Below are 23,515 nucleotides of genomic sequence, written 5' to 3'. Positions count from 1 at the left end.
TAGGCCGGAGCTAAAGGTTGGAGCTATAGACACGGTCATGTGTGGCTGGAGCTGGAGCTAAAGCCTGGGAGCTGTAGAGCAGGTTTTTTGGTGGAGTAAAATAGTAGCTAAAGTGAGGATCTGTTGAGCAAGCCTTGTATGGTTGGAATAGAAGCAGAGCTAAAGAATGGAGCTGTTGAGTAGGGGTAATTTTGTTGTAGATGAAGCAGAGCTTAAGTCACACCTATTGAGCAGATCTTGTTCTAGTTGCAGAGCTAAAGCTCCGAGCTATGGAAAATTATCTTGCAAAAATAAGTGCTGCCAATATCACCAATACAAAAAATAGAACATTTCTGGGTGCAGTTGTTCTCTACATTCTTAGATCGCCACAGTAATTGAGCAAAAGGTGTCATTGAACTTCATTAGGTGTTTAGGCTACAAATCTTACATTCCTTAAGAAAGTGTTCTTGGTGATAACAGGTCGAGTCGATTTTTTTTTTTGTTTAACCGTTTCAAAGTCCACACTGCAGCTAATTTCTAATCAGTTAATTAATAACAAGTCTTTCGCCTAGAAAATGGATTACGCTGTAATCCGTCGCTTAATTCAGAAAGTGTTTTTTATACACTCATTTCATGGTCTTTGTTTTATTTTAAAATTTATCAAAGACCTTTGATACGAAATGTTTGTTTTCAATCAACAAGCTGTGCCTTTGAAATACGTGCTTATGTATTTGTTATTGCTTTCACATTTTTTTCATGAGTACGTTAAAGATTATTGTGATTAAGAACTGCAAGTGTCTATCACAGCGTTTACATTAGCGACATGTATACTATGCAAGTCTAGAAAATAAACTCGCAACAAATAAGCAGGCCTATGCATGTTCAGTGGGGAAAATGTTTTCATTTTTTTGCGAGTTATGTTTTATTATATATTTTTGTTTTTTAATTTTTATTGTAAGTGACTAAAACTGAAATATGAAATGTCTAATACACTTTTTTTTTTGAATTGTGTACTGGCCTCGACTATATGGCTCAAAACAAAACAGATCCCTACCACACAAGTGTCTGAATGCACACAACTTCACAAAAAAAAAACAACAACCAACAACATTTACTAAATAGTGTAATGTTTAAAAGTATCCTTTCAAACCTAATTGTCCATGAGACAGGTGAAGTAGAGTTCACCTGTATGAGTGACCTTGTCATATACATGGAATAGTGTGGTCAGCAATATGCAAATTACTTCCCCTAAAGTGAGTTATGTACCCATCAGAACTCAGTCGACTCGGGGCGTTCTACCAATAAGAACCAGGGATTCGAACTCGCAGCTTTCGGGTCAGCAGTCTTCTGGTCTACCGTCCCACCACACCGTCCCAGTCACGTCAATAAACCATATAAAAAATCTCTCCAACCCAAGTCTCAAGCATATCCTGTTACCAATCATTCAACCTGAACAAAAGACTTCATTGTCTACCTTAAAGTGCTAGAGACGCTGCCAATTTTTAACACAACTAGAAGCTTTGTTCCTTTAAAAGGATTCGATCAAGCTATCTCAAGAGATGGTATTAATTCAAGATATTGTGTTCATAGTTAAAGTTAGGATTTATCAATATATCTTTAGAGGTGGAGTCGATACAGATTATTTTGTTCATAGTTAAAGTTAGGATTTATCAATATATCTTTAGAGGTGGAGTCGATACAGAATATTTTGTTCATAGTCAAAGTTAGGATTTATCAATATATCTTTAGAGGTGGAGTCGATACAGAATATTTTGTTCATAGTTAAAGTTAGGATTTGATCAATCTATCTTTAGGGGTGGAGTTGATACAGAATATTTTGTTCATAGTTAAAGTTAGGATTTATCAATATATCTTTAGAGGTGGAGTCGATACAGAATATTTTGTTCATAGTTAAAGTTAGGATTTGATCAATCTATCTTTAGGGGTGGAGTTGATACAGAATATTTTGTTCATAGTTAAAGTTAGGATTTATCAATATATCTTTAGAGGTGGAGTCGATACAGAATATTTTGTTCATAGTTAAAGTTAGGATTTGATCAATCTATCTCTAGGGGTGGAGTTGATACAGAATATTTTGTTCATAGTTAAAGTTAGGATTTATCAATATATCTTTAGAGGTGGAGTATATACAGAATATTTTGTTCATTGTTAAAGTTAGGATTTATCAATATATCTTTAGAGATGGAGTTGATACAGAATATTTTGTTCATAGTTAAAATTAGGATTTGATTCAGCTATCTTTAGAGATCGGAGGGATACAAGTTATTCTGGTTAACTTACTTGATTTGACCTATTCCTTTTTTACTCCTTGTGGAGCATAGGTCCCCAACCCTAACCTTCCATTTTGTTCTATCCACTGCTGTTGATTTAGCAGCCTCCCAAGACATCCGTGCTGTCTTCGGTTCCTCAAGAAGACTCCGCCTCCAAGTTTGTCCTAGGCGTCCTGTCATCCCTTTCCCAGGGGTTTCCACTTAGTGTTAGGATTTGATGAAGCGAGCTTTGGAGATGGAGCAGATACAATATATTTCACGACATCTTGGTCTAGATTTCAAGTCACGTGCATGTACGTGAGTACCATCAGCGTGACAAGCTGAGCGTGAGAGGCACCATTACGATCACCAATGATGAAGAGATACTTCAATGCTTACATACTAGAAATCTACCTCAGGAAAGATATTGAAGTCTTAATTAAACTTCACGTCTGCGGGTTCATTTTTTCACAGATTATATTTAATTAAACCACACACACACATGCACACACGAACACAAAAACGTACAAACACACACACATACATACACACCCATGAACATATAAATAAATAAATAAATAAATAAATAAATAAATAAATAAATAAATAAATAAATAAATAAATAAATAAATAAATAAATAAATAAATAAATAAATAAATAAATAAATAAATAAATAAATAAATAAATAAATAAATAAATAAATAAATAAATAAATAAATAAATAAATAAATAAATAAATAAATAAATAAATAAATAAATAAATAAATAAATAAATAAATAAATAAATAAATAAATAAATAAATAAATAAATAAATAAATTTTAAAAATTATATATATATATATATATATATATATATATATATATATATATATATATATATATATATATATATATATATATATATATATATATATATATATATATATATATATATATATATATATATATATATATATATAAACACATACATACATACATACATATATATATATATATATATATATATATATATATGCGTGTGTGTGTGTGTGTTTATTTGTGTGTTTTGTGTGGTGTGTGTTCGAATGGGTGATTGTCTTAGTGTAAAGTATAATAATTAGAAAATATTAGCAAAAAATTCGTTTTTAGCTTACGTGTGCGAGTGTATAATGTCTAAGTGTGTGAGTGTGCAGTATCTAAGTGTGTGAGTGTGTGTACGTTTTTCGGTGCAAAAACTCCTGCACTTACTTTTTTTTCCCAGTGCAGGTAAAAAAAAATACACTTTTAAGAAAAAGGAACATTGTCCTTTCTCTATTTAATCTTGAAAATGTACTCATTATTTTTTTTCCCTCCCTGCCCCACCCATTTCATCAGAGGCGACACCTGATCCACCACACGTATGTTTACAGAGCGATAGAGCAAAATTTCCATCTCTCTTTGTAAACACTGCCCGAGTCGTATCTCGCTTACCGCCCTTCTGCCCCCATATATACGATACCTATGAGGTTATTTTTTTTTTATCCCCGCACTGCGCATGTAGGTCAGGGCATTCGCCGGATGTTTTCCAATGACGTCAAAGGCGTAAGTGGGGTTTCGCTCACACCAAGGCCGATGCGAAGATTAAGTTAGCCGTGAAGATGTGTGTTGATGTAAGTGCCGGGGCTTGTTTCTTAGCGCCCCGCGCCCCGGTGATAGCGCACGGAAATTACGTGAGTCGGCGCACGCCGGCGACCTGTACTCGGTCTAGCACTTTTACCTGCACGGGGGGTTTAACCCTTTGGAGTGTGCTGGGTGGTTATGTGCGGCGGGGGGGGGGGGGGCAGAAAGTTGGTGGGGGGTGGGGGTAGGTGTGTGGGGGGAGTTATAAAATTCCGGGTGTTTGTGGGGTGAACTATTAATGTGTCTGGTGGGAGATGGGGTTAACTGTGTACCTGGGGATTATAGGGTTAACTGTGTACATGATGGTTATAGGGTTAACTGTCTGTGTACATGATGGTTATAGGGTTAACTGTGTACCTGGTGGTTATAGGGTTAACCGCCTGTGTATCTGGTGGTTATAGGGTTAACTGTCTGTGTACATGATGGTTAGAGGGTTAACTGTCTGTGTACATGATGGTTAGAGGGTTAACTGTCTGTGTATCTGGTGGTTATAGGGTTAACTGTCTGTGTACATGATGGTTAGAGGGTTAACTGTCTGTGTACATGATGGTTAGAGGGTTAACTGTCTGTGTACCTGGTGGTTATAGGGTTAACTGTCTGTTTACATGATGGTTAGAGGGTTAACTGTCTGAGTACATGATGGTTAGAGGGTTAACTGTCTGTGTACATGATGGTTAGAGGGTTAACTGTCTGAGTACATGATGGTTAGAGGGTTAACTGTCTGTGTACATGATGGTTAGAGGGTTAACTATATGTGTACATGATGGTTATAGAGTTAACTGTCTGTGTACCTGATGGTTATAGGGTTAACTGTCTGTGTACATGATGGTTATAGGGTTAACTGTCTGTGTACATGATGGTTAGAGGGTTAACTGTCTGTGTACCTGTTGGTTATAGGGTTAACTGTCTGTTTACATGATTGTAATAAGTTAACTGTCTGCGTACATGATGGTTAGAGGGTTAACTGTCTGTGTACATGAAGGTTGGAAGGTTAAATGTAAACTTGTCTGCGGCTGTAGGGTTAACTCCAAGCTTGTCTGGCGGATAGATGGTTAACTCTGAAAATGTCTGATGTTTAAAAGATGAACTCTAAATTTATTAGGTTCTATATGGGTTAATACATTATTTCGTTCATGATGCATTGCTAGTTTTATGGTTCACTGTCCGGGTACAATATGTGTACTGAATAGCACCTGCATGTATGGTAGTTATGGGGTTAATTGTCTAGTGCGTGTTAGGGTAGCTTGAAATATGCATGCAGTGTTTCTTCCAGGCATTTTTCTCAAGAGGGACAGGGGTGGGGGCACTTGAAATTGGGGAAGGGGTGGGGGGTGGGGCAGGCACACTGACATTTTTAGAGATGGTGGGGGGAGGGGACGACGACGACACTAAAACATTTATTTTCTATATAAATTATATATTTTTTTCATTTCGTCATAGGAAATGTTGGACGTGCTTCGGAAAGGGGGAGGGGGGGGGGGGCAGTCTTAAATTCGCATATATGTATAAGTTTTGTCCAAATGTTTTAGATTTGTCTAAATATTGCAGATGTATTAATATTTTCATTAGATATGTCTAAATATTTCAGATTCATCTACTTTTGTTTCCTTCCTAATTGTAATGTTGGACATGATTTCTTCCACCAACACAATTAAGTATTACGAGTCAACTTGTTATGCGCCATATGGGCCTTTGACTTCTATTTCAGCCTGCATTTCCTTTTTAATTTTGTCCTTTTGAACCTTTGTCCTTTTTAACGTTTGTCCATCGAAGAACAAACTACAAGGCAGCAGTTGTTTGATTTTGGAGTTGTCTCACCTAAATGAATTGCTGCCCAGGTTTAGCAACATATTCATGTACATGTGCATGGATTCAAACTACTTAACCCGCTAATTGACCGAATATACCAGTTTTTAAGACACTTCTCTTTTTCCATTACCTGCAAACCAACCTTGATCTAGCCCCTCAACAGTGAACGACATAACATTTTAAAATCTAATAAACCCATGTTGTAATCATAATTAAAATCCTCCGGGGGAAAAAAAACCGTTGACTTATCTGACGACAAATATTTCATCTGACGTCACCAAATGACTCACTCGATAGCAAATGTTGCCATTTTTTTTACGATTCCGTATCCGGCAACCCCGTCACGTGGTACGTCAGTTGAGCCATTAAATTGTGTTACAACATCCGGTTGGGGCCGACATTTTCACCGTCTCCACCTCGCAACTTATCAGCCGGGGCCCGTATCGGGAAACGATTCTCTCTGACGCCAAAATATTGCTTATCACGCAGCGGATAACCTCCCTTCTATATGTTACAGAATTATTTCCCTTTGATATAATATGGTTATGCCCCTTTTCCAATCTGACGAATATTTTTTTTTTACCTCTTCGCAGAAGGAGATAAAAAAAAAGAACTCGCTGAGGTACACTTGTCTAGTGAACATGGGCTCAAGGGGGTGGTTTTATATCCCATGTTGCTCTTGTAAGACGGGGTGAGGGGAGTCATCTCCAGGGGTGGGGGGTGACACCCGATGATGGTGTAGGGTGTTGCTGAGATACATCGCTGGTATATGAGTTCAGGGTTGGCGCGGGTCTAAGATAAATGTGACATATTAATTAAACGCAAGGAGAAAAACAATAATGATGTGATCCTTTTTTTAACGTTCTTGGAGAAAGTTAGATATTAGACCAGCAGAGTTTAATCTTTTGGAGTATACGGCAGGATCATTATATACGTGGGTTAAAATAAAGATGAAATTTAGAATCTTGTTTGTTTTGAGTAGAAGATAGTTTTGTGAGATATATTAAAACCAGACAGGGATCCGAGTGGTCAGGTCTGTAGAATCTCATAGTTGCTAAAGCATAGTCTCGAGTTCGAATCCCCGGGCAGATGAGGCTTGTTAGCGCGGGGCAGCGACCCATCTAGGAAAAGAAATGTTAATATACTGTAAAATGTTCTTGGATGGACAAAGACTATGGAAGCAAATCCAAAAGGAAAAGCAGGCTGAAATTGATCTCAATGGTCCATATGGCGTTTTACATGTTAACACGTGATACTTTATTATGTTGAAATGAATCAATTATAATAATTACAGTAAGAAAGAAAAAGAAAAAGACAAAAAAAAAAAAAAACAGGCAAAGTATAACATGTTGGGGATAGTTAGTTTAAAATATGATATATTCGATAATAACTATGATGAAAGCCGATGATAGAGTACATCATTAACGTTGATGACAGGAATAGTTAATGTTATAAATTGATTGCTTGTACGTGAAAGTAAAGTGGATCGCACTGGCGAAACAAAGTGAGTAGCACGTGAATTTAAGTGGACCACACGGGGGTGTGAGTGTGAGTAACATGCACGTGTTGTGTGAGTTACACACGTATGGTGTATCTGCTAGCATCATGTTATATTGTTTTGGCTACAGCAGCATTGTATAAATGGGCTACACTAGCATGGTATATTTGTCTACACTAGCATAGTATATATATATAGGCTACATTAGCATGGTATATATGGGATACAGTAGCATGGTATATATGGGTTAAAATAGCATGGTATATAATGGGTAGAGTAGCATGGTATATATGGGCTACACTAGCATGGTATATATGGGTTAAAATAGCATGGTATATAATGGGTAGAGTAGCATGGTATATATGGGCTACACTAGCATGGTATATATGGGCTACACTAGCATGGTATATATGGGCTACACTAGCATGGTATATAAGGGCTACACTATTAGCTACACTAGCATGGTATATAAGGCCTACAGTAGCATGGTATATAAGGGCTACAGTAGCATGGTATATATGGGCTACACTATTGGCTACACCAGCATGGTTTATATGGATTAGAGTAGCATGGCATTTATGGGCTACAGTAGCATGGTATATATGGGCTACACTAGCATGGTATATATGGGCTACAGTAGCATGGTATATATGGGCTACAGTAGCATGGTATATATGGGCTACGCTATGGGCTACACCAGCATGATATGTATATGGGCAACACTATCCTTTCAAATGCCGAAATCTCAGAAACAGATGAACTCGACTTCATCTACCCCATGTGTCTATAGCAGGATTATTGCACCAATTATTTACAAACATAATGGGCATTCCCTGCAATTTATGATTCACGCATGGTTATTAATAAAAGGGAATAAGACACAATGACTGTAAAAAGGAGAGGGGGTATTTTGACATTGTTGTAATTATTAAGCTTACACAAATATTTATAAAAATACAAAATGGAGAGAGAGAGAGAAAGGGAGAGAGAGAGGGAGAGAGAGAGAGAGATGAAAAGGAACAACATTTTTAATATGGGCGTATTTAAAAAGCAATAAAAAAAAATAAGGCGTAATTGTTTAAAAAAGTAAAGACTTTTTTTCAAATTTAACAAAACCAATTACATAGTAAAGAGTTGATGTAAGGAATAATAACACAAAACAAAATCTCAAAAAAAAAAATATATATTAAAGCATTCCAGGGTTTCAAGATTGTTATGTTACGTAATATGCCTCGAACCACCACACCATCTGTGTGGTATAGAGAGTGTGGATAAGGTGTGGGCTGATGTGTTGGGGTGGGGCGGGCCTGGTCTGTAGATAAAACATTATCCCGGGGTGAGGAAAATTAACTCCAAGTGCCCATGACGTCAATATTCTTTCCATATCGTCTGCCTGCGATAGCACGGGTTAACCTCAGCAGTCTAGGTTAACCATGTTAACCTCAACACAGTCTCGGCTAACCCTAACTGGCTAATGGTTGGCCGACAGGGAATATTAGCCTTGTTTTTTTCTCTAACCAGATAGCTTCGCCTTTGATGATAAGGACAATCGAGCGGCCATTAAAATTAATAAAAAATAATAATGTGACGTCAATGAATACAAGTCGGGGGGTTTAACAATTTCAACCCATTGTAAATATGTTGTTTTGTTTTTTTGTACACGCGTTGAAAAAATAAACAAATTCTAAGCCTATGTCTGAAGAAAGCAATTATTTAGGAAATATAATATAATAATATAATAAACGACGTTTTTGAACTTCAAATGAATATAAATGGTTTTTTGTAGTCTATATCAAAATCATTTAAAAAAACTTTTTATATGTCAGTATCAAAACATTGCCACATCAACATCTCATAGGTCAGTATAAAAGTCATGAAACATCAACATTTTACAGATTAGTATCGAAACGTTGAAACATCACATCTCACAGCACAGTGCAAAAACCTTGAAAGATCAACATTTTATAGTTCAGTATAAAAACATTAAAACATCAACATCTCATAGCTCAGTATTAAAACATTGAAACATCAACATCTCATACTTCAGTATAGAAACCTTGAAAGATCCATATTTTATAGTTCAGTATAAAAACATTGAAACATCAACATCTCATACTTCAGTATAGAAACGTTGAAAGATCCACATGACGTAGTTCAGTATCAATGTTCTCTGATTTAAATTACTCTTCAACGAAATCGGGTCTTCGCTATACTAAGACGTTCATGACGGGTACTCTTTATAGCTGTGAGCTGTCACACATTTTCCTAACCCTAATCTCATCTACCCCAACCCAAGCTCTAACCGACCGATAACCGAGTAGATTTCACACCTTACAGGTACTCAAAAGTTAGTTTTCTCTCATTTATTTTTTAAAGTGTTTTTTTATGTTCTTGTTTCATGTGCTTCCTATGTTGGCTGTTTCGTGTGTTCTTTTTTTAAAAAAAAATCAGTTTTATTCCCCAAAGAGGTCGAAGGCGGGGATTTTACCACCCAGCTGGATATATAATCACTTTTTCGTCTTTTGCCAAATCTGTTTTTTATTTATCCTAAGCGTCTAGTATTATATGTACATTATAGCCACACTTTTGTAAAGTATAGTTCCCTTTTCGAACCTGATGGTCCATTGGGCAAGTCAAGTAGAGTTAATAATCTGCACAAATTGGTCGAGTGAGTCGAAATCGTGCCAGAAGGTCGCACAAAATTGGTCGAATGAGTCAAAATCTTGCCAGGAGGTCGCACAAAAAAAACGAGTGAGAGGATATTGCCAGTAGATGTTCGTTTTATCACGTCTACACTATTTTTTACGCGATTTGATTTCCTGGCAATTTTTTTGTATACCTGTAGACACATCTTATTAACTTTTTTACAAGTTACTTATTTTTACTTTTCCTTCACTTTTTTTACATTTTTTTTCTGTTAGCTTTTGATGATTTGCGGTTTTTCCCTAGGAAATTTTTCCTTTCCATTTCACCTGTTTTGTGTTTTTTATCAGTTCGTTTCTTCTTCTGATTTTTATTTTTTTTTATTTTCGAGAGATATTCGGGAGCCATCTCCTTACGATAAAACATCTTGTCAGAGACTTAAGATAAAACAATTTATTTTTAACCAACATTTCAAACGCTTGTCCCAAATAGGTCCTTAGAAATGTGTTCAAATTCTTTTTCCCGAGTAATGATGGGTCTATTAGAGATGTCTCTATTGTGACGTACATTGGGTCTATTAGATATCTCTATTGTGACGTACAATGGTGGAGGGAGTTGTGTATTAGGAGGAGGAGGGGGGGTTATCTCAACTCACACCTGACTTCCAAAATGAAAGCGACCGAACCCTGTTCAGATCGATAAATATTATATATATATACATATTTATATATATACACACACATATATATATATATATATATATATATATATATATATATATATATATATATATATATATATACATATATATATATATATATATATATATATATATATATATATATATATATATATATACATATAAATATAAATATAAATATATATATATATATATATATATATATATATATATATATATATATATATATATATATATATATATATATATATATATATACATATATATATATATATATATTTACACTGACCGATTTCTGCATGTCTCTATGTGACGCCACATTTATTTATACAAATGCGGACGTGCTCAGGAACATCCTTACATTGATATTTAAAGAAGTTCAGTGACGCGCGTATAGTTTATTTAAACATGACAAAAAAAATGTTATTTCTTGGTTTTCAAACCGATTCCAAATAAAAAAAAATATATCGATGGCAGCTACCTGTAAAATTGAAAAAAAAAAATATATCGATGGCAGCTACCTGTAAAATTGAAAAAAAAAATACCACAGTAATGCTTGCAGGCGCGAGTTCATCAAAGTGTCGAAGGCAAATGCTCGTGCCTGTATTCCCAGTTTGTCTGCTCGTATTAATCTGTCAAGTTTTCCAGACCTTCATGACTCAAACTTGTTGTTTCTGATCGATGGAGTCTGAGGGGTTTTAAATAATCCAATGACTCCGACACAACTAAACCTGATCCAATGACTCCCAAAAAAACTTTCAATATCCAATGATTCTGAAAGATTCTACCTGATTCACTGACTCCGATAAAACTTTACTTAATCCGATGACTCTGAAATGTTTTAACTAACCCACTGACTCCGACATAGTTTACCCGATGACTAAGACAAAACGTTTTCTACCATTGTTCAACGAGAAAGGTATCTGACTCCACAGCTGACCCTCAGAAGCACTGACTCCTGCAATAGCATTTAACATTAGAACATTGACTCTTTACTTCTTGACTCAAACAAGAAACATCAACATCAAATGACTCCAATTAAATGCAGTTCTTTGCTATCTGACTCTAAGAATAAAATTTTCTGACTTCAATCATATTAAAAGATCATAAACCATTCTGACTCCTACAGAAAAGAAAATTCACATTTACTAAATCAAATCTCACGACAGCTGACTCCTATAAGAAAAACAATAGTTACTGACTCCAAAAAAAAACATCTCATATTTACTGATTCCAATCTCCCAACCACTGACTCCTAAATACAATAGCTATTGACTCCTAAAAAACACCTCACATTTACTGACTCCCATAACCACTGACTCCTATTAAAAATTTATAAATATACTGACTTCTACTAAAAAAAGCTCACATTTACTGACTAAAATGTCAAAATAACTGACTTTTAAAAACCACCAATTACTGACTCCTACAAAAACGTCTCACATATACTGACTCCATCTCATAACCACTGACTTCTATTAACAAATCATAAAGGTACTGACTCCTACACAAAAACCTCATTTTTACTGACTCCAATCTTACAATTGACTTAAAAAACAATAGTTACTGACTCCTACAAAAATCATCTCACATTTTCTGACTCCAATATCACAACCACTGACTCTTATAAAACAAAAGCTACTGACTCCTACAAAAATCATCTCACATTTATCGACTCCATTCTCTCAATCACTGACTCCTATAAAACAATAGCTACTGACTCCTACAAACAAACAACTCCCATTCACTGACCAACAAAACCTATCCAATCCACCAACTCCTATACCAGACTCCCATAACTACAGACATATACAAAAAAATAAAACCAACATTCTACCTGATTCGAGCTCACACACAAAAAACAAAACTGTCGAAAAAAAACTTTGAAGCTGGCACGGGTCCATATCTTATCTAACAACAGTTAGACGCGACATGTACTTTGCTTATTTTATTCGTACATCAAAAGATTATCATCCTAGGTGCCTGCTCAACCTTACATTCAATAAACACCGATCTAGACCAGGAAAGTGAGATTATTTATTGGCTATTATTAGATTAACAGTTAAGGGCAAGTGTACCACGATGATTCATAGTTAATATGTATTTTAATACAGGTTTGGTTGGTTAGTTTATTTAAACCATAGACCAGTTTAAATAAAAGGTTATTTTTCAATATTTTTTGGGGGTATTCTTTTTCTTTAATAGCGCTTTTAATTATGATTTATGGTTAATCTTAAGGTAAGATAGTAAAGTTAGTTTAGCTCCCGGTTAAGCTGTATCAGATGTGACGTAATTTGACCTCTAGGAAGACTTCCGCTTTTGACTCACCGCCATATTTAATCAGAAAACCAGATGGCCATATTAGGCAGTCGCACTAACTACATAACAATGTAACCCAGATTTTGATCACCATTAACTATTGCTAAAACGGTCATTTCATTACAAAATATATACATATCTATTTTTAAATATATATGATTAAATAACAGTATATTTTCAAATAAAAGCCTATGCCGTATCGTATTGATTAAAATCGTCTCACTCTGGTTTATTTATAGATTTTAAACATAAACGACTATCAACGTCACTGAAACTTTAAAAATAATCTTTTTATTTACAACCAATCTATTTTTAGCCCAAAGTCAAGGTCACCACGAGTCATGCAATCGGACGAGTAGGTCAGGTCCCGATAAATCTACAAATCCTCCGCCCCCCTTCTCTCCCCCACCTCCTCTCTATCTATAACCAATCTGTTTACAGCTGTCCGTGTGATCCCTCCCCCCCCCCCCCCAAGCACTAAATCTGACCCGGAAATAACAGCATATGACAACAAAGCACACACACAATCATCTTAACACCAACCCGCTTACAATAACCTCCAAATCAACTACCTTGACCCCAAATCGCACATCATGACCCCCAATTCTTATATCATGATCCCAAAATCACAGAAAAGCGACCTAAAAATATTATCATAACGACTTATCATTTATTATAACCTACTCCCCCCCCCCCCACACACACACATGCGCAAACAACCACCACAGTGACCTAACACGGGTTGAAGTGACCCCAAAATCTTTACTCACGTCGCCATTATCGATCTCATTCATATAACCTTCAACCCTAACACACGTACATTATGGATTCCTTTCTTTTTAGCTCAAGATGATCAGCGCCGCAGTAAATACCCAATCGATCACTTATAATCAATAGATAACCCTAACACTAATCTAAATTCGTATATAAGAACAGGTGTACTAAGTATTAATAATTTACATCGTTTATTTTTAAAAATATAATGGTGTAAATTTACAGAAAAAAATTAAAAGTAGTAGGCCCTTCGTGTCAACCTACACACAGACCATACAACCAGAGGCGTATCGGGGGGGGGGGGGGGGGGCGGGGGGTGCGAACCGCACCGGTTGACACAATTTAGGGGGGTGACACCAAGGCAAAAAATAGCACGATATATAGAGAAAAATTTGAGGGGGGGGGATGGGGGTGCAAATCGAAAGTTTGAGGGGAGAAGTTTGTCCCCGGGAAGGGTCGCTACGCCTCTGGGGGGGGGGGGGGGGGGGTGACACCATTAAATGCCGCACCGGGTGACACCCGACCTCGCTACGCCACTGCATACAACTATAACTAGTATCGATACTTACTGTCTAGCAATAACCTAACCCTAACTACTAATACTTATAAAAGTATCGATATAAACTATAGTATCGATGCTAATAACTCCACTCCGGGACCTCTCTTGCACTCTTGGGTTAACCGTACCCACGTATTCAACAGCCGTTATCGCATTTTTATTTCCTTCAATACTTTTACTTTATCATTAGGTCTGACGTGAATCCCTTATCTTACCGGGGAATACCAGCCGTTTTTTTTTAAAGGGGGAGGGACTCTAGCGGCGCGCTGAAGAATTTATGTTTTTATTTTTCTACAGCGCCGCGCCCACGATTTTATCAAATCAGTGACGACAACGATTACACCAAATGCATTAATTTTATTTTAAAATAAAAACACCGCCATCTTGAGTAGGGCGTCAATAAATGACCGAGAAATTTAAAAAAATCACGTCCAAGGTTAGCATTTAACAACAATAACAAACGAAAAATAAATAAATAACGCGCGAAGGTAGCTAAAACAGTAGCCAGTCTTTATTTTCCGCACTCAACGTAACTCGCAAAACGCCGGCAGTAGCTTCCCCTTTAAACTCTGACCCAATTAGAACACAGACTCCCTCCCCCTTTTTTTTATTTCTTATTTTCCTTTCCTTCTCCCGCGGTATAAATTGTGTCGCCACGCGCGCTCTGGCTACATAGACCCTAGTGTCACCGTGTGGGGAAAATCTGGACGGTTTAACTACCGAGAAGTGACATAACCACCGTGGAACACATTTGATTTACAGACGATTTTTTTTCCTCCTGGCCCAAAGTGTGAAGACTACACAGCATGGGCAAGACAACCGAGTGTCCGTTTTCACCACGAAAGGTAAATCTATTTTATTTTCCCAATTATTGAATTGACGTATACATTAAAAATAGGCAATATCGAGTTTTCTATGTTTTTTTTAAATCGACCTTGAAAATTTTTACCAAAACAATATTTATAATGAATAAAGAAAAAAAAAACCCATCAACATATTTAAGAAATGATAACGCTTAATTAGCCACCTCGTTGTTAATTATGTCAGTGATTCATCCAAACACGCACACTATATTTACACACACAACACACACACTATTACACACACACACACACAACAGTAGATGGTTATGCCGGTTCAGGAATTTCATACTATCAGACCCCTGACTCATCAGGGCCATGATTTACATATTTAATTGAAATTGGGTTCCGTTAATTATTTTTTTGAAACGTGTGACAAATGGGATCCAGTGTGTGCTGCGTTCTATCAACCTGGTAGGGGCATTAGAATAGGATTAGGTGAAGTGTTAGGATTAAGTGTTGTGTTCGGATTAGGTAAAGTGTTAGGATTTAATGATATATTAGGTGTTTTAGGATTAGGTGTTGTGCTAGGTGTTGTGTTCGCATTAGGTGAAGTGTTAGGATTTAATGATATGTTAGGTGTTTTAGGATTAGGTTTTGTGTTTGGCGATTTGTTTGGATGACGTGATGTTTTTAAATTGGATTTTTTTTATTAGGGTTAACGTTCGTATTATGTAAAGTTTTTGGGTTAGGTGTTGTATTAGGATTAGGGACGTGTTAAGCGTTTTATTTGGACTAGGTTTTTGATAAAGGGTTAGATTTTGTTTTAGGATTAGCTATGATGTTATGAGTTGGTAATGTAAAAGGATACATTACCGTATGAGGTGTATAGTTTGAAATACTTGTTTTATTAGGAAATGATGTTGTGTTGGATTTTTTATTTGGTATAGGTGATGTTTAGGATTAAATGTAGTGCTAGTTAACAATCTAATACAATTCGTTTGGTCACTGATTTTAAACTTTTGATTATTTCTGCAAGTAGGGGTTTAATTCTTACAAACAATTGTTGTATATTACATAACTTTTCGTATACGTCTTATATTAGATGTCTTACAGTAGACATCTGAAACTAGACGTTTGATTGAAAACGTCTGTTTACCAATATTTGTCGTGTATCATAAAAATGTCTTGCTTTAGAAGTTAAAAAATTAGACGTTTGGTGGCTTCTTGTATCAGACATTGGCGTCATTATGTCGGGGGTCCCTGGGGGTGGTAACGCTAGATGTCACCCCCCCCCCCCTTTCTCTTTAGATCAAGTATATTTTTATTGATATGTTTAACTATAAAACTGTTAGCGACTATATTTAAAAAAAAAATTTCGCCAATATTTAGTAAATTTACTTTTTTTTGTGTCACACCTTGCTGCGGTCCGCACCCCACCCGCACCCCCTTGTGACGCCTCTAGCAGCAGGCAGACCTTGTACAACAGACACCTTATAACGCGATGCCATTTTTGCATCGCCGTTAATTAAATTTAAACCTTCACCGGCTTGTCGTGGTGGAGGATTAGCAGATCCTGGCTGCATTTAATTAATGCATGATAATTAATTTGAAACCTCCCGGAAAAAAAATATTATTTATTATGCTAATTTAGTCTGCTATTTTTAACTTGAGCAGCATTAACATGACATCATACATGTCATATATGATGTTATGGCATCATACATGTCGTTTTGGATGTTATGACATGCAGCTGATACTGAATGTCAGTGTGCATGTCATCATGGTTGACATCCAGCATGTCATTCTGTGTAACTTGCTCCATGCCACAATGAATGACATTCTACATGTCATCCCGCATGCCTGTCATCCTGTATACCGGCGTGTATATCATCCAACATGGTATTATACATGACATCACGTATGCCATCCCACATGCCATTCTGTTTGTCAGTGTGCATGTCATCTACCATGACATCTTTTTTTACGACATCATGCATCTCCGCACGTACTACATACACACACACACAAAAAATCCATCAAGTCAGCGATATGTTGAGTAGAAATACACGCGAGTCAGTGCTCACACCATGCACGTGATTATATTGTCTGGGTCGCGACATGGGGGTTGAGGGGGGGGGGTTGTGAGAGATGGAAAACCATAACTCTTCAGCATCACACGTTTTTACTCCTGTCTACACGAGTTTTTTTTTTTAAAACCGCGATCTTAAACGTGAATACTTACACGTGCAAAACAATGATGTAATCGACTACTAGAACCCCCTCCCTTCCCTATTCGATTTCGCCGATCGATAACGTTTGTACTCTAATGTTAAGTAAGTGTGTAGGCGGGAATCGATTATGCTAAATGTTTACAAGTGGCATTTCGTCTGATCCACGTCTGAATCACAGCTCAAGTTATTATCGTGTCCAAAAATTGACCTAAATATTTGTCATCCGTCCTTTTTGTAGTCGTCGGTATTTACAATTAACATACATTTTTAGGATTTTTTTTTTGGCGGTCAAACGAGGCCCTATCTATGAAGAAAATAGTTGCTTGTGTGTTTTTTTTATCCTATATTTTTAAGGTCAGTGTGTAGGAGACATGTTGTAGGTCATGTGACGGAGAACTAGCCATCTGTTGCTGTTGCTATAAATAGATGTTGATTGACTGCAAAAGAGATTTTTTTTCTATTGTTAAGGATGTCATTCATTACATTTTTGCAGTTTGCAGTATTCGTATCGTTTGAAAATTAACAATTTGTTTTGTTTAAAACTTAAGTTTTAAAATAGTTTTAGTGCTAATCGGTAGGCCTACGTTCTATGTTCGTTTTTATGATAGGGTTTTGTATTGATGGGTTTGGTATTCAACCGTGTTTATAGTTAAAGGGTCGATTTAAAGGGTAGAAATTAGTTTAGTTCTTAACGTTAGGTTTAGTAGAGTTTAAAGGAAACAATTCAGTTTTGTTATCAAGTTTAGGGTTAGTTGCGTTTTATTTAAAGTGTAGAAATTACTTTTTACGTTTAGGGTTCACGAAAAGTTTTGCCTAGAATTTTAATTAGTCTCAGATTAAGAAAGGGATCATCATGCATGGCCAACTTAAACTCTTCGTCTAACGCCTTGGCATGTGCCACCCCCCCCCCCCCCCCCCCCCCGGGTGGTCCCCACATCCCCGGGGGCATCCATTGTCTCCTAGCGGCACAAACATAGAGCCATGAAGTTAAGTTTAGTTATATAGGTTATTTCTAACATAGCCAATTTATTTAAACCTAACCCCGTGGGTTAAAACAGATATGACGTTGTGATAATAACTGTGGGTACGGCTAACCGATAACAACCTAAGGAACCATTGTGCTTAGGACGGACTGTCCAGTCTAGTACTGAATATTTTTTTTTTTTGCTTGTGTTACTGCCGTTTGAGTCAAAGCTAGATCCAGCGTTGGTACAAGAGATACGGTCAGTATTAGGGCCAAGGTTAGGGTTAGAATATCACGATACAAAATACAACTTTTTTTTTTAACGGTCGTGTCCGTAAACGATGCCATACGGAAAAAAAAATTCCTAGATTACGATGAAGCTGTATGGCTAACCCAACCGTACGGGTTTTGACAACCCTATCTTATTATGACCAGAGCCGGCGTTAGGGGTACGCGGGGCCTATGGCCAACCATCCGCGCGGGGCCTTATATTTTTTTCATTGGTGTATAATTAAATAAAACATGTACAGTGAGGCGTTTTTTTTTTCTTCTCAACGCGAATTAATATTTATAACGATATATATGGTATTTTTAAGCTGTTTATCAATGTCGTATTAACATTAAGACACTGATTAACAAATAATTTGTTTACTTAGAAGTGCTTTTGAAACGTTGCTTGTTTCTGTTAAGGCTTTTTGTTTGAAAAGTAAAAAATAAAACAGATATACATTTGATACACGCATTAAAGAGACGATGAACGTCAGCTTCAAACCTGATTTTTTTACATTAATGTTTATTTATGAATATCTTACCAGTACGTTCACAAACGAAGATCTACTTTTCTTGCCTTTCGTGACTGGAACTGTTAGCAAGATTCTGTAGGCGATCGCCGTATTGGGAAAGGAATCCCGAATACTCCAAATGTACTGAAGGCACTGTTTGGCTGACTTAATACCTTCGGGCACTTTGAAGCAACGTTAAATCGGTCCACAGTGGCAGGTGATAGTATCGATATTTTCTCAATTTATCGAGTGTTAACAGGGGCATTCAAGGTGTGTGGATGCAGGGGAAAATAGCAAAACATTGATAGATTTCGGAATAAGCTCGAATCGTGAAAAACACTGTTTACAGCTATAGATATCCAAATGAAATGGCTCTCATATGTAATCGCGGACGCTCAGTAAGGTGGAACACTAGGGGGGGGGTGACAGTTGGTGGGGTGAGGTGAAGCCCGTGAAGGATAACTGTACATTTAAATCTATGGGATGCCAAACCCTAAAAAAAATCAGTTCGGGTACTACGTTACTGGATCTCTGACCGCAGCCATCCAAGAGATGGTGCGTGTGTATAGAGCGTCCACATATTACATTACAGATTAAGACCGCGTTCTCACAAGAGAAGGTCCGTATCTATAATTAGAAAGTGAACTATGTGACAGCCAGTTTCATGTTATTTATGAGTTTCGCGATGGCATGCTCGGACTGCCGGTAATTTAGACGTTTTAGAAATCAGAAGAACTTTACCATAAAACAGTCTCGGCCGGATGTATCAAACAGTATAGACTTTATAATTTGTTTAGTGTGCCTACACTATTTTAAAACAAGAATCACTATGGCCTTAATTATTATACTGAATATCCCTACACAGAGGCGTAACGGGGGGGGGGGTTGCGGATCGCACCGGGTGACATGAAAAACTTGAGGGGGGTGCAAATCAAAAGTTTGAGGAGGGGGGTGCAAATCGAAAATTTGAATTTTTTTCCCGGGAAGGGTCGCTACGCCTCGGTAAGGGGGGGGGGGTGACACCATTAAGTGCCGCACCGGGTGACACCCGACCTCGCTACGCCACTGTCCCTACAATTAAATAAAATAAACATGTGCTTAATCACTTTACGAATACCGTAAAAGTTTACCAAAATGAAAATGGACATAATTACTGTATAAATGCCCTTCAAAAATATAAAAATAAATACAAGTATAATGTATTTAAAGATGACCTGGCAATATATAAAATAAATATGAACATAATTACTGTACGGATGCCTATCAAACGTATCGTGGTGAATATGCATAATTACACAAAAGATACCCATACAGTGTATAAATTATGATTTTAGGGATAAATACTCTGGATTTCCGGGGCATGTCCCCATCCGCTCCCCCCCCCCCCCTCCTCCTCTGCAAGCCATCATCAGGTCACTGACTGTTTACTACAGGCACCACCGCCTGCTCACTAAAAAAACGTCTTCAACGGTCCGCAAACAATAGGGTATCTTTTTACATTTTTCCCGATTTTACATCCCATGTCAGGTCGGGGGCTAATTCGCGACCGCCATCTCCAGTCACCTCAGGACAATAGCGAGTCGACCGTGCCAGCGATGTGTGACACAAATGTCTTCGTATCGAATAACGGTCTGTACCAGTCCATGTAGAGGATAACTCACTAACATCAGCCGTGGCCTCAGTTTTAACATCCAACAATTTCGGCCATTTAGTTGGTTTTTTTTTTAAAATTTAATTCAGCAAAGATTATTTAAGTTTACAAAAAATTCAGGCAACAATGGCGTTGCTGAAGCGCGGGGCCCCTTCAAGCGCGGGGCCTGGGGCGACCGCCCCGTTTGCCACCCCCTAACGCCGGCTCTGATTATGACTGAATCCGAGACAAAACACAAGCCTCACCAGCTACGGTAACCGCCCCTGATACTGTGAAAGATCAAAAAGGGGCGGCAAGCGAAAACTCCCGAGTTCTCTTTAAAAAAAAAAACCCTCAGTGTCGAGAGGGCGAACAACTCGCCCGCGACATAATTAACCGCTGATAGCGCAGCATCGGAGTAGTAAACCACACAGTTCTTATCACGTGACCGCCCCTACACCAGACGATTATGAGACCGGCCCTAGCAACGATAGCCTAGATATATTTTTTTTTTTTTTTTTGTAAAAAAATTTTTTTTTTTTAGCTCGCTGTTCTACTCGGCATGCTGGCCGTGATGTGGATAAAATCAAATAAATAAATACTCGCGAAACGAAAAAAAAAAATCGCGTATATTAAAAAAAAAAACAACCTTGCTGTCTGCTAGCCTCCAGGTGGGGTTGTAATCTTCTACCAGACTCCGGTAAGGTGCCTGTGAATCCGCCCCTCCGTCCCCGCCTCCTATACGTTTCACGCGGTGCCTAGGAGTAAGCTAGCCAGTACCTCTTCCGTTTTCCTAACTGCGTGGTTTTCTTCCGATGTACACCAACCTGGATGACCATAGTATATGTTGGATTCGTATGTGTGGATTCGAGTTCATACACTTTTAAAAACCATATTCGCTTTTGGAGTTGAATTCACTAGTGACATAAATAACGTTATATAATTTAACTTATTAATTATAAATATTTAATTTATAGGTAAACATTTTTTAAAAAATCGTTTTGAATTATAGTTTTGAAACCTTCGTATAACCATACCAGCTACAATAATTTTAAGTTATACCATGACGTGTTGTTTTAGTTTTTAACCGATACTTTTTGTATCGCCTCTAAATCTGAAAGTGTTGTTTTTAAATGTTGACGAATTCGTTCCGAAACTTTTTAATCACGTTATCAATACGGATTTAAGTTTCCCACGTTAAATTTGGAGCTATGACTTCCGTTTGTCATTAAATTCCCTCATTAAACCACGCGTGTATCACGCGAGAATTAGAGGAATAGCCAGTGTATGATCCTGTTGATAGCAGAAGAATCTCTTTAAAAAAAAGATTATATCTATTATAGGGTTTTGTGACAGTGGGAATCAGTTAACGAATCTCCAATGCTAAATTATCAAATAAGGCTCAGCCCACAAAACATCAGGCGAATTTAACTTTTTATGGAAAACCTACCATACTTTTGTAACTTATACGTAAAAGACACATATACACACACTAGAAAAACATTACTCTACTCTGCCTATTATTAAAATAATGCACATGAGATAAATAAAACGCTAACTAACCATAATCCTCAATATCTACATTATACACACCCAACAATAACGATACGAGATACAACACATCTAGGAGAAATGTATTACGGCGCTTGCAAAACAATTTAACATAATAACTCCAAAATAATTGAACAACTGCTACAACCACGTAACTCAAGTACTACAATAACTACATAACGTTATATGCTTAACTACTTAAATAACATTTTCTTTAAAATCAAACCGCGCGCATTTGTTACTACGAGCCGACCCGCGGTGTATCATACGCCGCTATTTAGTTGTTTTTTCTACTTTTCAGTAATTCATAATTTGTGAATTCGACAGTACCAATGCTGCCACTGAAAATATTTGCTTTAAAACACTAAACCCCCATCCCCCCCCCCCCCCCAGTGAAAGCAGTCTTCTCTTAGTTACCTTCTCTAAGTTTAAAATCGTTTCAAACTAAATTATCTTCCCCTAATAGCCGTCACCAAACCCGTCTCTATGATTGTAAAATGTAAACAGAGTGGGGTGGGGGTGGTAGTGATAGTGATAGAGAGAAAGAGAAAGAGAGGGGACTGCAAGGAGGCGCTTGCAGCTTGTTTTCTAACTGATCCCAGAAGAGAATTATATATATAGATATTTGATATAATACTGCTACATTTCTTGTTCGAACTTATCACTTTTAAAGATTTACTTTGCAAATATCACTCGGCTCGTACTTTGTTTAAATATGGTCCTTTAAGGACATGTCCTCTCCTCCGGACAATGTCCTTCTTGGAGGTACACTTGTGGATTAAGAGAAACGTGACGCGTAGGAAAGCGATGATGAAATCACTACACAACAAAAAACCAAAAAGCCGATAAAACGATTTTCTTAACATGGTGTTTCACGGCAGTATACTGGCTATTTTGGCTTAGGTTGCTTATGTTGTCGTGTTGTAGGATAAGGCTATTTTGGCTTAGGTTGCTTATGTTGTCGTGTTGTAGGATAGGGCTAATTTGGCTTAGGTTGCTTATGTTGTCGTGTTGTCCATGGTGTAGTTTGGTGAGGACAATTTTGGTTTAGGTTGCTTATGTTGTCGTGTTGTAGGATAGGGCTATTTTGGCTTAGGTTGCTTATGTTGTCGAGTTGTAGGATAGGGCTAATTTGGCTTAGGTTGCTTAAGTAATCGTGTTATCGATGATGTGTTTAGCTATTTTTTAGATTCTATCGTAAGCCGATTACGGATTTAAAAGAAAGTGTTGTGTGTGTGTGTGGGGGGGGGGGGGGGGGAGGGGGTGGGGGTGGCTTTGGGGGAGGGGGTATGTCGTTTAAAACGCCTTCCCTACCCTCCCTTGCTTCTGATATATCGGACAATAAAACCCGAATTAAAAGGAT

This window comes from Physella acuta, unplaced genomic scaffold (genome assembly GCF_028476545.2).
Source record: "Physella acuta isolate Inbredline_101_S28 unplaced genomic scaffold, ASM2847654v3 ptg001797l, whole genome shotgun sequence".
Classification (NCBI taxonomy): Eukaryota; Metazoa; Mollusca; class Gastropoda; family Physidae; genus Physella; species Physella acuta.
The sequence above is the reverse complement of the archived record's forward strand: the minus strand, read 5'-3'. Positions refer to the sequence as shown.